Raw genomic sequence first — 17,500 nt, 5'->3', positions numbered from 1 at the left:
GCATGGCAGGACTTAAAAAGGGCCCTGATTAGGCGGTTGTTGTTGCTGGGTCCCATCGGCTGGTGAGATATAAACTCGTGACACACTGGCGGTGCCCGTATGAGCCCCAGAGACCTCTCTTTGTGTTAATTAACGCGTCTCTGCCGCAATTAGCTGGTTTTGCAGTCTCCGCACACAATGATGCACACTCATGCGCGTGCACACACACACACACACACACACACACACACACACACACACACACACACACACACGCACACACGCACACACGCACACACGCACACACTAGTCTAGCACACACGCATCTTCACACGCACGCACATCCACAGAGATTCATTCCAAACCGTATGGCCATTCGTCACACAAACAAAGACATTCACAGTTCCACAATTGCAAGGTTAATTACTGTATATATTTTTGGGGGTATTGTTTAGGCATATGAGGCCAAGTATCAAATAGGGCAAAACATTCACACACAGATGTATGCATAGAGGGGCTGCGAGGGCTGACAAACTGACTGAGTGACTAATGTGTGTGTGACTGTGTTTGTGATTGCGTCCCTGTGTATGTGCGTGTGCTGTTTGTGTGTAATTTGTTGAATCTTACAGATTGACTCTGACCTCAGCCCAGTAACTCAGCTCAGCTCGACTTTATTTGTATAGGCCTTAATCACTGTTACAGTCTCAAAGGGCTTTACAGGCCCACATTCAACAAAGGAAACAAACAACACCCCCTGTCCATAGACCGTCGGTTAAGCAAGGAAGCTTTCCCAAGAAAAAACATTTCAGGAAAATAACTTTCCCTTTACGGGAAACATGGCTGAAAGACAGACAGACAGACAGACAGGCGGATGGATGGACAGACAGACAGACAGGCGGATGGACAGACAGACAGACAGACAGGCAGATGGACAGACAGACAGACAGACAGACAGACAGACAGACAGACAGACAGACAGACAGACAGACAGACAGACAGAGACGTACGGACAGACAGACGGACGGACGGGCGGACGGACGGACGGACGGACGGACGGACGGACGGACGGACAGTCAGACGGATGAATGGACAGAGAGAATGAGGGCAGAAACAGGAGGTTCCAGACACCTGGCAGCCAAACGGCACGTCTCCGCTGTCTCCCTATGTAGTGAATTAAGGCCAGAGTGCTCCCTGTGTGCTCCAGGCCGGGCTCGGGGAAATCAAGGCCAGGGGGGCCTTAAGTGAACAAAGCCTCACTTCAGCACACCCTATCTGGGGAAAATGGTGGCCAGTGCAGGGCCCCTCCTGTGGATCGTGTCAAAGTTTGGGAGAGGACAGACACGTTGCATGCATGTACCGATGATGCAGGCATTAGCACACACACACATAACGCACACTCTTATACACATGCACCCAGGTGCAGATACCTTTTGGCTGATGTCCTGACACGTGCGCGCACGCTCTCGGCGGAGCAGGCGAGAGAGGTGCTGTCATCTCTGTGGTGAGGCCGGTTAGCCTTTCCTCCCTGTGTTACTTACTTATTTATTGGCCTCGATGGCTGTGATGACAAGGCCACTCAGTCTCAAAAAGCCTCCCAGGCTCCACGACGTCCCTTCAAGCAGCGGCGTAAAAATTTTAAGAGCCCCGGGCCCCCCGGCCCCCAGGCTCCGATGATTTTGACGCGCGTTAGCGTGTAGTGGAGATGTCGGGTGCATTCAGGGGGCTAACAGTTCTAATGCGTTTAGCTCCCCGCCTCGTCTCTCTCGGTCACTCTGTGTGTGTGCATGTGTCTGGGTCGCTGTACAGTATGTGTGTGTGTGTGTGTGTGTGTGTGTGTGTGTGTGTGTGTGTGTGTGTGTGTGTGTGTGTGCGTGTGCGTGCGCGAGTGCGAGAGTGTCAAAGTGAGGCAAAGTGTCATTTAGTGAGTGTCAGTTAATAATTTACACACTGGTTTGGTCCCCTCTTCTCCTCCATCATCTGTCCATCCATCCATTCATTCGTTCACAGTCCTTTATGTCTTGCCTCTGGGAATGCTGAGGCTATCTCTCTCTCTCTCTCTCTCTGGGAGTGGTAGAGCGGACAGAGTAAGCGACAGGGATACTGACATAGTAAGAGGAGAGAGAGAGAGAGAGAGAGAGAGAAAGACAGACAGAGAGACGTAGAGAGAGAGAGAGATACCTGTAGGGAGAGAGGGAGAAGTGAACAATAGATAGAATAAGAACAAAAGAGAAGAGACAGGGCTGTTCATGGGTGACTGGAAGATAATGTACAGAACATGGAAATCCTGTGTGTGTGTGTGTGTGTGTGTGTGTGTGTGAGTGCGTGTGTGTGCGTGAGTGTGTGCGTGCATGTGTGCGTGTGTGTGTTATGATTCTTATGATATAGCCCATCAAGCACACAACCTTCTCTACTTTTCAACCTCTGTCACTTTTTATGTATCATCTGACACGCACGCACGCACGCACGCACGCACGCACGCACGCACGCACGCACGCACGCACGCACGCACGCACGCACGCACGCACGCACGCACGCACACACACACACACACACACACACACACACACACACACACACACACACACACACACACAGAGCTGTCTCTCAGGCTTTGTATGTCTACAGTCTTGCCAGATGTAGACAAATCTCTCTCTCCCTCTCACTCTTTCTCTCTCTCTCTCTCTATCTCTCTATCTCTGTCTCTGTCCCTTTCTCTCACATTATCTCTTTTCTGTCTGTCTGTCTGTCTGTCTGTCTGTCTGTCTGTCTGTCTCTTGCTTTCTCTCACTCTTTCTCTCTCTTTGTCTGTCTGTCACTCTTTCTCTCATGGCTGATCTGAGACTAGTAGTTTCTTGTTCTGCATGGAGCTGGAGGGAGGACGGAGGGAGGTGAAGAGAAGAAGCAGGAGGGAGGTCAAGAGAAGAGGAGGGAGGGAGGGGAAGAAAAGAGGAAGGAGGGTGGGGAAGAGGAAGGAGAGAAAGACAAGAGGAGGGAGAGAGAGAGGGAGGTGAAGTGATGGAGGATGTAATAATGAAGTAACATTAGTTATCAGTGTGTCTTAAAACGTGAGAGCTTTCAACAGGATCTCCCTGCCAGTGTTCTGCTGTATATTCTTTAATGTTCACTTAAAACCTCCTCTTTGTAATTGAAACCTGATGGCGGAATAATCGTCTTCCACCCGCCGTCCCTCCCACCACTCTCCACTCTTTCTCTCTCTCTCTCTCTCTCTCTCTCTCTCTCTCTCTCCCCTCTCTCTCTCTCTCTCTCTCTCTCTCTCTCTCTCTCTCTCTCTCTCTCTCTCTCTCTCTCTCTCTCTCTCTCTCTCTCTCTCTCTCTCTCTCTCTCTCTGTCTCTCTCTCTGCATATAAGCTGATTTGTGCCTGGGATTGTGAGGTGGATTCAGTTACAGGGGCTTGGTGGAGGAGAGGGCAACTGTAGTGGGCATTACACTACACAACCTCTTAAACCCACATGTACGCACGTACACACACACGCACGCACGCACGCACGCACGCACGCACGCACGCACGCACGCACGCACGCACGCACGCACACACACACACACACACACACACACACACACACACACACACACACACACACACACACACACACACACACACACACACACACACACACACACACACACACACACTTTAAACAGCACATTTCAACTATACTAATAAACTAGAACCATAATATATTAAGCCAGAATACACTTCAAGAAACAGTGACAGTGCTGTTAACTACAGGATATCTGGTTATGGAATAAAGTTCTAGCCTTTCTTGCCTATCTTTCATATTTTTCTCTGTTTTACATACACAGTAGCCTATTTTAGTAAAAGACAGCACAGGCATGGATGAGAACACAGACACTGAACACAGACAAGCTGTTAGAGATGATAAATCAATAATGAGACAATACTTGTAAGTGACATTCTGCACCCTGATGAATAATCTCACATCTCCAACCAAACAGCGTGTTAGTTGTTCTGTGAGCAGACTTTGCTACCACTGGGTGATTTGTGAGACGTTTATTTGGGAAGTTCCTTTTGGCTCAGCGAGGCGAGGCAGGGCTGGTGTTTGTGTGTTTGTCGTGTTGTTAGCGGTTATGTTGCTTGTCATATGTGCGCCATAAATAAAGGCTCAAACCCCTGTTAATGTAGCCCACATGTTTCATGTTCCCACCTCCTTCCTCCTAGCTCAGCTCATTTGTTCTAAGGGGGGTGGTGGTGGTGGTGGTGGTGGTGGCGGTGGTGGGGTGGGATTCAGATGGTGCACAGATCTTTTGGACCGTGTCTCGGCTTTCGTGAGGTCTCTGAATGTCTTTGATATGAAAAGCAGCCGCGGACTTCCCTGTTACTCAGAGAGAGGCTAGCCGGAGAAATGTGCTATTCCCATTACGTCACCCATTCACCGCTGGGCAGGAGCACAGTGGGGTCCCAATGACCATCACACACACATACACAGACACACACACACACACACACACACACACACACACACACACACACACACACACACACACACACACACACACACACACACACACACACACACACACACACACACACACACACACACACACACACACACGCTCACAGGCCGGCTAACCCAGATGTTACACATAAGTACTGGAATTGTGACCAAAACATCACTAGTTCGAATCCACTGCCGGCTGGGAAAATGTGGCCTGGTGAAAGTGAACTGGAAACACTCAATAACTAACTTTCGTTTTGCCTTGAAGCAATGCAGTCACCCTTTTTTTTGGTGATTCATTTCAATTGTGCCTTTAATCACCATCCCATGTTTTTTTTGTTTCTTTTCTTTAATTCTTTGTCGCTATATACAGTACAATCACATAAAGATTGATTGTTTTTGTTATGTTTAAGACATTAAGACCGGGAAAGCATCTGTGTCATTTTAGATTTCTATGGCTATTCAAAAATAGCACATATACAAGCTCATAGCACTATAAACTTGTAGATCTGCTATTTAAAAAAAATATGTGCAAATCTGAAAGACTGATAGAGAGATGAACACTAAAAGAGGAAAGGCCAAATTAGCCAGGTCAGAGAGGCTAAACAGAGGGAGCGAGAGTGGAGAAATTGAGAATAATGAGAGACTGGGAAAGGAGAGAGGAGTGGAGGAGAAGAGAAGAGAAGAGAAGAGAAGAGAAGAGAAGAGAAGAGAAGAGAAGAGAAGAGAAGAGAAGCGAAGAGAAGAGAGAGAAGAGAAGAGAAGAGAAGAGAGAGAAGAGAAGAGAAGAGAAGAGGAAAAACGAGAAAAAGGGAGAGGAAGGAAGTTAGGAAATGAGTGTAGGCGAGTTGAGTGAAGGGAAATGGACTTTGTCAAACTCTGGACACAGGGGTGGTTGGGGTGGTGGATGTTGAAGGGTGGGTGGCGCGTTTCAACGGGGGAGTTGAGGGGGGGTGCTGGCAGGGTTGCCACGGCTAGCGTTCCGGATGGGTGGCTGGTCTCTCTCCTGGGGTGTGTGGTGTGTGTGTGTTGTGTGTGTGTGTGTGTGTGTGTGTGTGTGTGTGTGTGTGTGTGTGTGTGTGTGTGTGTGTGTGTGTGTGTGGTGTGTGTGTGTGTGTGTGTGTGTGTGTGTGTGTGTGTGTGGTGTGTGTGTCAGAGAGGAGCAGGGCTGTCAGGTACAGACACTTAAACCCTGTGGACTGGGCCAAAGTACGGGTCAGTGACGGAGGACAGGCCAGAAGGAGGAGGATGGGGGTGAGGGGGGGGGGGTAGCTGTCTACAGAGGTGAGGAAAAGGAGAGAGGAAAGGAGAATGAGACATGAGAGAAGGAAATGTGGGTGGAGAGAGAGAGAGAGAGAGAGAGAGAGAGAGAGAGAGAGAGAGAGAGAGAGAGAGAGAGAGAGAGAGAGAGAGAGAGAGAGAGATGGGGACATAAGGCAGATTAGTGTGGAATTATTCAAGTGTGAGGGTTGATGAGGAGAGAGACCAAGAGAGAGAGAGAGAGCGAGAGGGAGAAGAGGAAGGGTCTGTTCTTCCAGAACCTCCCAGTAGACATGTCTCTGAGATGCCCTCAAACCAACCCAGTCATTAAGTAGGTGAAGGAGCTCGCCCTGTACTCATATGCAGTATTCTTCTTATTATACTACCCCTTTTATGGAGTGACTCTGAACGAGGCTATGAGGGTCTGTGTGTGTGTGTGTGTGTGTGTGTGTGTGTGTGTGTGTGTGTGTGTGTGTGTGTGTGTGTGTGTGTGTGTGTGTGTGTGTGTGTGTGCGTGTGCGTGTGTGTGCATGGATGCGTGTCTATTTGTTTGGAGCTAATCTCACAAACCTGATCTCACAGACTGATCAGCATCACATTTCTTGTGCAAAATACCAGTGGGCTAGCCGTCTATAAGAGTTGTCTGTGTACATGAATGCATGTGTGTGTGTGCATGCATGTGTGTGTATATGCGTGCCTGTACTATTCTTTTTCTACTTATCTTCACACAGCATCACTACACCCCCCTTTCTAAACCCCCACTTTTACCCTCACCCCCATCCATGCCTAACAGATTTCCTCCATACCTCACAAATGTCCCCTTGGGGCAATAAAGTCTATCCTATCTATCCTATGTGTGGGTGGGGGTGGTGGAAGAATCAAAGAAGCAACCACTGGTATGTATGGCAATCCACGATTCAGGATTCTGCCACATGCATCTGTCTTGGCGTGCACGTGTGTCCACACCAGCTGCCGCTCTTGTCCTGAGATACTTGACATGGAGCGAGCAGGTATAGTGTTTTAATGTCTTGCTCAAGGGCACACATGGCCGTTATGCGTGTCAGATGTGGGAACTTAATGTTTACTGGGCGAGCTGCTTAACCGCCCTGCGACTGATAAAGCGGTTACGTTTTGTCTTCTACCACGGCCTCCTCTCGCCTCACACAGGAGCGAGTCTCACGAGTTCAGCCTTCTCTTCTTGGAAAAACAGCACATTTCCTAACAGTGTAAGGGTTGATCAACAGCCTGTGTCGCACCCTAGACACAACTTGTGTCTTTGTCTCAAGGGTGGCACGGTGGCCTGGCGTTTAGAAAGGTCAACAGTTCAATCCCGGAAGCCGGTGTGTGTGTGCGTGGGTCCTTGCCGATGTGCCCTTGAGCCAGACACGACACCCCCTGCCTGCTTGCCCCAGTGTAGCTTTCTGTGGTTAGTGCCTTCAGCTAAATCCCTTAAAAACACAAAAAGAAAACCCGAAAAGATAGGCTTAAAGAATGTGCCTATAGCATTTTGCCATTCCGCGGAGCCGCAGATGTGGTTGAGCTCTGTAAATAACTCCTGCACCATTTGAGCCTCTGTACTGTATTTTCCCTGTCATTTTCTCACGGAGGTATACACTTATCAGTGGAGGGCTGATTGCGCTATCTGCTGCGACACACACCATCATGCGGCTCTCTTTTCATCGACAAGACCTCTCAGTGCCCTCTTCTGCTTTTCTCTGTCTTCCTCTCTCTGTCTCTGTCTCTCTCTCTCTCTCTCTCTCTGCCAGCCCCCCAGCAGCCCTGCTTTATCTACTAGACCTTTCAGTGCCCTCTTCTGTCTGTCTGCTTCTCTCTTTCTCTCTCTTCCTCCACCACAAGTACAAGGTTGTTCCTATGTGTGTCATATGATGTCTTGTGGCCCTGTAGTTGTAACAAAACAGTGACAGTTCTATCCTTTGCCATCTGATCGACACGCCACCCCTTGTCACATGGCACGCACGCACTTACAACACACACTGTGTACAGTATGTGTGTGTGTGTGTGTGTGTGTGTGTGTGTGTGTGTGTGTGTGTGTGTGTGTGTGTGTGTGTGTGTGTGTGTGCGTGTGCGTGTGCGTGTGCGTGTGAGAGATAGCAAATCGGGTCAATGCCAGTAGCAGCCCTCAGACATGTGCTCCTGCTTAGGTCTTCCAGAAAGCGAGGCCTGCAATCAGCCCTCTGGTTGTGGCACCATGGTGCTCAACCACACTCCAGCCAACTTTCACCGTTGTTCTTTAATGCTTCATTCTGGAATTAGTTGGCGTTCTACAGCCAAACGTCTTATCTATTAAAAAAAGGAAAAAAAAACCTGCCCAGGAACACCACAGATGAAAATGAGCTTATAGTTATATCTGGTGTATCTGGTTTTATTTTAATTGTTGTGATTTTATATGGCTGCTACCATGGCCAGATATCTCTTGTAAAAGATATTTTTTATCATACAAAATAAAGTAAAATAAAGATGTAAATACATTATTGACACTCTTATTTTGTTATCTCAGCACCCTTACAAATAATGGCACATTCCCTCAATGTTTTTTCTGAGAAATAAATAAAGGTTGAACAAATATTGTTTAAATAAACAATTACAAAATAAGAGCATCAGCTAAATGCCTAAAATACAAACCATAAATACAGAGCTGTGGGGTTCATTTATTCATTAGCATTAATATAGTAATAACATAAATATTGCCTCATATGTGATAACCTGAGTTGAACCAACACTCCTGACTGTGTTGTGTAAAAAGAGTTGCTGCTGCTTAGTTAAAGTGCTACAAGTAAAAGTACTCATTATGCAGAATGTCCTGTTTCACAAAGTATCATATGTATAAGATTTATAAAAATCTTTTGAAAAGAAAACAAAGTTTAAGTAGGGCTGAAGTGGTTACTTTATGTTTTAATACTGTACTTCAAATCTACAAAGTAACTAGTAGCTAAAGTTTTCAAATAATTGTTGTCGAGTAAAAGTACAATATTTGCCTCTGAGATGTTGTGGAGTAGAAGTAAAAGTATTGAAAATTGGAACTACTCAAGTAAAGTAAAAGCACCTCAAAATTGTACTTAAGTACAGTTCTTGAATAAATGTAATTAGTTACTTTCCACCACTGACTCTGGAGTTCCAAACAGTGAATCCCCATAATGGATGTTGATGAAGAACGTGCAATACATGAACCACATGATCGTATCTCTCGCTTTCAATGGGTCTGTCGTGTCTGGAACGACATGCCTGAAGAGCTAAGGCTAGATAAGTCAGTGTCTTCTTATTCAAATGTACTTTTATTGAAAGACCATAATTTAAATGTCTTATTTCTCACTACACTTTATTATCATGTTTTTTATTCTGTTGCTGATGTCATTAGATTTCTTCAGTTTTATGTAAAGCATTTTGTTAACCTTGTTTTGATAAATGGTTCATAAATAGTTATTATTAATGAATTGATTATTTAATTAATTTCGGCTACACAATCATCACAGGCACACATTTAGTAGCCCCCTCTCTCTCTCTCTATCGCCCCCTCTCTCTCACTATCTTTCCCTCTCTCTGTCTCTCTCTCTGCTCACTCTGTCCTTTTTCCCCAAGTAAAAGGAAAAAGGAGTAAAGGAAAAGAGGCTAGTGAGGAGAAACGTAATTGTGACACTTGGAGGACTTCTGTTTCTATTATGTGTTTACTTTAACTGTTATTTTCTCATAGTGCTGTGAAAATGGGGAGAGAGAGAGAGAGAGAGAGAGAGAGAGAGAGAGAGAGAGAGAGAGAGAGAGAGAGTACTCTCCAGCCTCTCCAGATTTAAGAGCAGTCAAGAGGAGCGGAGGTGGTCTTAGCACACTGCTGTCATACCCAATTTGTGGGTCGTTTGACCCATTAGCTTGTCAAAGTTTGGAAAACAAACAGGCAGCAGGGGTTTGATGGGTAAATGAATGAGTGTGCGTGTGCGTGTGCGTGTGCGTGTGTGTGTGTTTCAGGATCAAAAGATGGAAGTTGACTAGGAGTTGTTGAAAGGATTGGATAAGCGTGTAGTTGTGTTAACTTGTTAACTTGTTAGACGAGTCACAATGGTTAAGTGGACTTGCACCTCACACGGTGGCCATTTTGCTTTTACCTCAAACTCGGTAGGTGGGAAACCACATCCTGGGTTTTCCACCTAAAGGCGCTTCACCACGAATCAAATGAACTCTTCAAATTCACAAAGTCCCTTGCGCTGGTAGCCATGAGGATATACAATGAGGCACACGATGGTCGCTCCGTCGATTAGACTACTAACTCTGGAGTAACACCAGTACAATCACCATACGGACACTGACTCTGACATACTGCACGTTTCTAGTGTTTATATTGTGTTACTCTTTGGGTAAATGTGTACATTTACACCTTCAGTTGATGCTTCATATCCATATGAGTAAAAACGCCAGGGTGGTGTGTTTATTTTTGGAACACAGTTCTTATATGAAGCGATCTAAGATTCCCCAATGAGGATATCAATACAAAAAGTAAAGCCATGAACCTGCGGAAAGCGCCCTCTACTGGCAGTGACGTCAGGACTTTGGTGCTCTATACAATACTACAATCTATATATACAATTTGAATCCTGCGCCATGTCGGTTGTCAGTATGTACGAACGTTGTATGTGGCCAGTCTGACATCACGCCACATCACGCCAGTGTGACGCGCCATCTATATATACAATTTGAATCCTGCGCCATGTCGGTTGTCAGTATGTACGTTGTAACGTTGTATGTAGCCAGTGTGACGTAATCTGACATCACGCCAGTGTGACGTAATCTGACATCACGATGAGACGGTCTATATATACAATTTGAATCCTGCGCCATGTCGAGATCGCACCAGTTCGACGGCTTCCATAGTGGCTTTTGGTCATTGGAGAGGTGATGCACGTCACCTCTTTCTGAAGTGGGTACTTTCAAAGCCTGCCGTGGATGTAGGAGAGCACAAAACTCTCTCTCACAATGTGAGGTGCCTGTAAGGTGGCACTGCAAAGTGAACGACGCGTCACGCTAGACGTTCGGGCCGCGTAGCGGCCCGAACTTTCTAGTACAATACAATCTTATGTCAACCTTGCATGAACAGTATTATAATATTGTCATTAACTGATGCAAAAAAGTAAATAAATCCCCTTTAGAAGATGAGTCACTGAGGTTGTGGTGCTCAAATTGACCAGGCCCCTCCCCTCTCAGGCACCATCTGCTGGGAGGTCATAGGTCTGTGCATGAGCTTTTTCTTGTCTGCTGATGACCTTCTTTGATGAGCTCATGACTCCAGGGACACTGGTCTTGAGCCATCATGTGATGTGGTATGGTGACCTGGTCACATGTTTCAGTGTTTAGTGAGGAGAATGACAATTCAAACAGCAGTAGCCTACCGAATGCCACAATACTGCTGGTTGTCGTTGTAGCTGTCTAATGAGGGACAGACATGGACAGGTGGCAGCAATTAACTACCTGGTTGTTACCGGTTGTGGACAGTTAGCTAAGTACATTTACTTGAGTACTGTATTTAGGTAAATTTTTGGACTATTTTTATTTTGAAAGCTCATGAATCTTACACTGCTGCATTTTCAAATAGAAATATTATACTTTTGACTCCAGTACATTTCTAGGAAGGAACTCTTAGGACCAAAGGTAAAAGAAAACGCATTGATTGTCACGGTCTGAGTCAGGGCAGGATTGTAGGACCCAAGTGCAGGAGAGACAGAGGCCAAAAGGTCAGATTAAAGGGTTTAATAACTCAAAAGGTAGGACTACAAACAGGAACTAGAACCAAGGCAAACTACACGTAACATTAGACAATGAACAAGCACGGGCGTCGTGCAAACACAGGGCTTAAATACACAGGGAAACTAGAAAAAGTGCTCCTCGGAGCACAGGTCTCCGCCAGGTCAGGTAGGCTATTGTGGCCTCCTGGTGGCGCTATAATAGGCCAACGTGAAAAGGGTGCTATTTCTTCTTAGGCCTTGCACGACAATCGGACACTGACTGCATTCATGATTTGAGGCATTTTGTTAAAAACATGTGTTTCGCTAAATTAGACCTGTTCGTGGCGCTATAACAGGCCAATGTTAAAAGGGTGGCATTTGTTCCTCAACATAGTGTGAATGTGCGTGCAAAGTTTGAGCGCAATTGGACGGTGCGTTCATGATTTGCAGAATGTTGTTCAAAACAAGCCAATAATGCAAACTTTAGATGTCAATCTTAGCCAATCAGTATGGAATATGAAAAATCAAACACATCCGTCGTGACCACATGACTATAGAGATCATGTGTACTGATTTGCGTAAAATTTGGATACAATTGGAAGGAGTAGTATAAAAAAATGTGTTTTACACAAGTCGGCCTACTGGTGGCGCTATAAAAGGCAGATGTGAAAAATGCAGGGCAAAGGTTTTTCCTTGACCTATAGGGAGTGTGCATACAAAGTTTTACACAGATCGGTGCAATTATAGGTAAGAACACGAATCGGCCTGTTATAGCGCCACCATGAGGCTGATTTGAACATTTTCAAATGGTAGTTCTTCCTCGGCCTAATGGGAATGTGCGTGCAAAATTTCACGGAAATTGCATGCTGTGTTCATGATTTGAGGCATTTTGTTCAAAACGGTGCACTCCTGCAAACTTTGGAAGACATTTTTAGCCAATCAGGATGGAATATGAGAAATGTGAAAGACCCGTTTCGTTTAATGACTATAGAGATACTGTGTACCGATTTGTGGGATTTTTGGACAAAATCTGTAGGAGTACTGTCAAAAAATGTGTTTTGCACAAATCGGCCTCCTGGTGGCGCTATAACAGGCCCCTGTGAAAAATGTGGGGCAGAGGTTCTGCTCTGGTATCCAGGGACTGTGTGTGCACAGTTTGGCTGCGAGCAAGCCAACGGTGCCGGAGATTAGCTGTACACAGACAGATCGAATGACGGACGGACACACGGACACACGGACGGACGGACAGGGGGTAAAACATACTCTCTCGCCATGCCTTTCGGCCTGGCGGAGACAATAATAAGACACAGGTGAACTCAACACACAATCAACACTGGGATAGGCTGAGGGACTAAGAGGACACAGGAGGAGAACATGACTAATCAACAGGGAGGTGAGCAAGACAGGTAACAGTAACTAAGCACAACAGGAAACAAGACTACAAAATAAAGGGCAGAAAAGGCCTGAGGAGCGGACCGTGACATTGATATTGAAAACAAAATGTACTTTCTACTTTTCAATACTTGAGTATATACTTTGTATACACTTTGTATACTGCCTGGTACAGTAGAAAACTAGTATTAGTAGTGGTACTAATAATACTTTTGAGAAATAATGTTCCAGAGCAGATGTGGAAGTAACAAATATATTGATAAATATCCTGTCCTGTGATCCTAATGTTTTTGAACAGGTGTTCATATTCCATATTCACATATTGTCAATGTCGGGCAGAAAACTTGTATCTCCATATTACTTATTATGTTTTTTCATAAACAAATGCCCTATTTTATACTATGTTGTAAGATATTGCACAAAAGTAGCAAAAATAGCCAATCTCCAATCTTCTACAAGCATTGCGATGCAACGCATTGTGAGTTTGTAGATCTGCTAGTTTGGCTATTTTTGGCTATATCGACACAAAGTTGAAAGTGGTTAAGTCTGCCTGTGGGTTTTATAAATATTGAAACAATGACAAGTATTAACAAGCTTGTGACTAAATAATAACTGCACTGGGTCCATTGGAACACAGGCTCTTTCTTCCATTTTCGTTTTTTTTTTCTTTTGTTGAACACACAAGGTTTCCACCCGACAGAGACATTATGGAAGGAAGGCAAGGAGAGAACTAGTAAAGAAAGAAGGTAGGTAGGAAAGAAAGAAAGAAAGAAAGAAAGAAAGAAAGAAAGAAAGAAAGAAAGAAAGAAAGACAGAAACAAACAAAGAAACAAACAAAGAAAGAAAGAAAGGATATTTAAATCATGACACTGCTTTTTACTCAGTAATGTAGTTTTTCTTTTCTCCTGTGTGTTAATGTGACACTGTGTGACAGCACATGTAGGTTTGTGCCACAGAGCACATCCATTCACTGGGGACTGGGACTCTATGTCAGAGGCTTAACCTCACACACGTTACTATTGATCTGTACTCGGCTGCACTGCAAAATCCTCAGTGTTCATTGAACTCTGACAGTGTAAATATGGACCATTTTTGGATCCGCTTTTACACTCTCCAAAGTGAAATAAACACTGGAGATTTTGCTGTGTGGGTGACTGTTGCTATAGAACAGATTGCAGACTGTCACCCTCCCAACACACACACACACACACACACACACACACACACACACACACACACACACACACACACACACACACACACACACACACACACACACACACACACACACACACAAGAAGGAACAGCGTGTGCACGCACGCACATTGCCCTGCACCCCCACCCCAATGAACCCATCAACCCCCATCTAGCCACAGTGCCACCAACCCAGCCCCCACCCCATCTCCTACCAATCCCAACACCACCCTCTCTCTCTCTTTCTTCATCTATCTCCCTCTTTCTCTTTCTTCATCTCTCTCTCTCTCTCTCTCTCTCGTCCTCACTATTCCCAGTAATGAGTTGCAACACTGATAACGAGGCTGATGATCTTCCATTGATTAGGCTATCACTTGCTTGTCTGGTAATTGATCCGTAGCTGAGCCTCTAGTTAATTATATAGGGCCCCCTTCGACATGACACCCCCCCCCCCCCCCAAACTACGTCCTACCTCACCCCTACCCTGAGGGGTGTGTGTGTGTGTGTGTGTGTGTGGGAGGGGGTGTCAGGGGTCCTTCGTCCTTTCTGGACCGTCGCTTTCCTTGCCTCTCCTCTCCTCCTCTCTCCCCCCCGTCACCATGACCACCAGCAGGAAGGAGGGAGGAAAATTGAAGAGAGATGAGAGAGAGGTACAGTATAGGGATAAATGGAGAGATCTAGGCAGAGGGAGAAGGAGAAAGAGACAGATGAGGGTGGAGAGATAGGGAAAGCAAGAGAGGGACGGAGGTAGAGGAGCGAGGGAGAGGGACAGAAAGTGATGAGTAGTGATGAGAGAGGGACTACAGTACAATCCTCAGTGTCCGAGTTAAAGGAACACTGAGGAGGAGAGAGAGAGAGAGAGAGAGAGAGAGAGAGAGAGAGAGAGAGAGAGAGAGAGAGAGAGAGAGAGAGAGAGAGAGAGGATATTGGCAGAGTCTTTTTCTTCCCACAAATAACAGCCATTAAGCAGGCAGGCCAGAGAGCTGACACACTGAGTGGCACTGGATAAAAAAACCTCACACACCAGCACATTTACACTACACACCCAGAGAGCGAGAGAGAGAGAGGGAGAGACAGAAGGGGGCAGGGGGGACAGGGACAGAGAAAGAGGAGGGAAAAGTGAGGTGACAAAGAGGGAGAGAGAACGATGGAATGGTAGTGACAGGGGCAGGTGAGGGGGGGGGGGGGGGTGGAGGCAGAGACATTACGTGGGGAGAGAGAAAAAGCGAGAGTGGAGAGAAAGAGAGAGAGAGAGGGAGAGAGAGAGAGAGAGAGATGGCTGGTGAAGAGCAGTAGTAGCGAGGAGCCTTGGCTACTGCTGAAGTGTCACTTAATATAATTATTACCCTTGAACAGCTTAATTCAGCTTTTCAGAGCAGGTGTGTGTGTGTGTGTGTGTGTGTGTGTGTGTGTGTGTGTGTGTGTGTGTGTGTGTGTGTGTGTGTGTGTGTGTGTGTGTGTGTGTGTGTGTGTGTGTGTGTGTGTGTGTGTGTGTGTGTGTGTGTGTGTGTGTGTGTGTGTGTGCGTGCGCGTGCGTGCGTGCGCGCGCTGCATGGAATGGTACACATTACACATTATTCCTTTTTATGAAGCAGACTAAGAGACAGACTGATAAAATATAGGAAAGAGAGAGACAAGGGATGGGAGAGATTGATACAAGAAATAAAATAAAACAAGATGATGGAAAGGAAAGTACGGAGAGAGAGAGAGAAATTGAAGGTGTCAAAATGCACCCAGGCATACAGCAAAATTAAAAACTCAGTGTTGGTTTAACACACACACACACACACACACACACACACACACACACACACACACACACACACACACACACACACACACACACCAGCTGTTTTTTATTATATTTAATTTAATGTCAGGGAAGGTGTAGGAAGGGGTGAAGTCTAGAGGAGATGGTTGTTCTCTTTTTTATTTTGGCCATTTTATTCTTTATTTCAGATTGTCAGTCAGGGCAGAGAGAGAGGAGAGACGTGACTTAAGACAGGCGTCGGATTCTAACCCGTGTCCTAGTGCTCACTAGGAGCATATGGTCTGACTGACTGAGCCACCAGGCACACCAGGACGGGTGTTCTCTTGTTCTGTAGAGAAATCACAGGTCTCCTTCCTCTAGTTTTTCTTTTATCTCTTGTTCTTTCGCTGTCTTTTTTTCTTTCTTGCTTTTGTCTCTCTCTCCCTTCTCTCTTTCCCTCCCTCCCTCCCTCTCTTCCTCTCCTCTGCGGCTGTGGGGACCAATTTGGCTAAAATGGAACCTCTTCCTCATTTTTTTCTTAATTAAAATCGGAGAACATCCACAGGGGGGGTGTTCCTGTGTGTGTGTATGTGTGCGTGCGTGTGTGTGTGCGTGCGTGCGTGTGCATGTGTCTGTGTGTATTTCTGTATCAGATATCTGTGTTTTTGTGTGCGTGCGCATGTGTATATTTTTTGTGTGCCCGGTATATGTATTTCAGTGTGTGTGTGTGTGTGCATATGTATTACTGAGTGTGTGTGACTGTGTGCGCGTGTGCGTGTGCATGTGTGTGTGTGCATGCCCGTGGCAGACTGCCTGAGCTCCATTAGTGTTTCATTAGAGAGGATGAGAATCAAACAAAGGCATCACATTGCGAGTGTTGTGAGCAGGGTTACTATCACATGGACATGACTTGACTACGTTCATTTACAATCATTAACACACATCATATTACTTTACACAAAGAAACGTAATACTCTTTATTTCTTTCCTTCCTGCTGTATTTTCTTTCTTGTCTTCTGATAAAAGGTAAAAACTAGAGCTCTTATAATAAGCAATATTGGCTGTGTGTCTGTCTGCGTGTGTGTATGTGTGCCTGTGTACTGTATATGTTTGTGTCCGTGTTTGTGTCCGTGTTTGTGTGTTTTTTTTTTGTGTGTGTGTGTGTGTGTGGGGGGGGGGGGGGGGGGGGGGGGGGGCGTAGGGTCCCACAGGAGAAGTAAGTTGCTCTGAGATGTACACCAGCCGCTTCATAGCACAAATGGTAATAAGCCCCCCTCTCTCCTCTCCTCTCCTCTCCTTTCCTCTCTCTCCTCTCCTCTCCTCTCCTCCGATGGCACTTGTCCCTCCCTCCTTCTGCCTTTTTAGTGGAGGAGGGGTGTATGTGTGTGTGTGTGTGCACATGTGTGTTTGTGTCATGTCACTGAGCATCTTGGAAAGGAGCGGCGCAGTTGACTCAGTTGAGCCTGCCTGCGCTGGCCCTGACACACTCACACACACACTTTCATACACACACACACACACACACACACACAGAGGAGCCACTGCTCACCGCTCACTCGCTGCTCTCACTCTCTCACTCACATGCTCTCACACACACACGCTCGCATGCGCTCCTCAGTCGCACAGCTGCTGCCGTTGAGTGCGGACGAGTTACACAGAGAGAGAGAGGAGAAAGAGAGAGAGAGGGAGAGAGAGAGAGGCACACGCGCAGAGAGAGAAA

At 46.1% G+C, this 17,500-nt stretch overlaps 1 protein-coding gene across 1 annotated transcript in view; it reads left to right on the top strand.

Annotated features, from left to right (window-relative positions):
* bnc2 (basonuclin zinc finger protein 2) overlaps positions 1-17,500 on the top strand; it is a 247,244-nt gene that overhangs the window by 86,718 nt on the left and 143,026 nt on the right. The gene's annotated exons all lie outside the window — the stretch shown is intronic.

The sequence above is a fragment of the Gymnoscopelus microlampas genome (genome assembly GCF_963454915.1).
Source record: "Gymnoscopelus microlampas genome assembly, chromosome: 2".
Lineage (NCBI taxonomy): Eukaryota > Metazoa > Chordata > Actinopteri > Myctophiformes > Myctophidae > Gymnoscopelus > Gymnoscopelus microlampas.
Note: the sequence above shows the minus strand (reverse complement) of the source record. Positions and strands in the feature narration are given on the sequence as shown.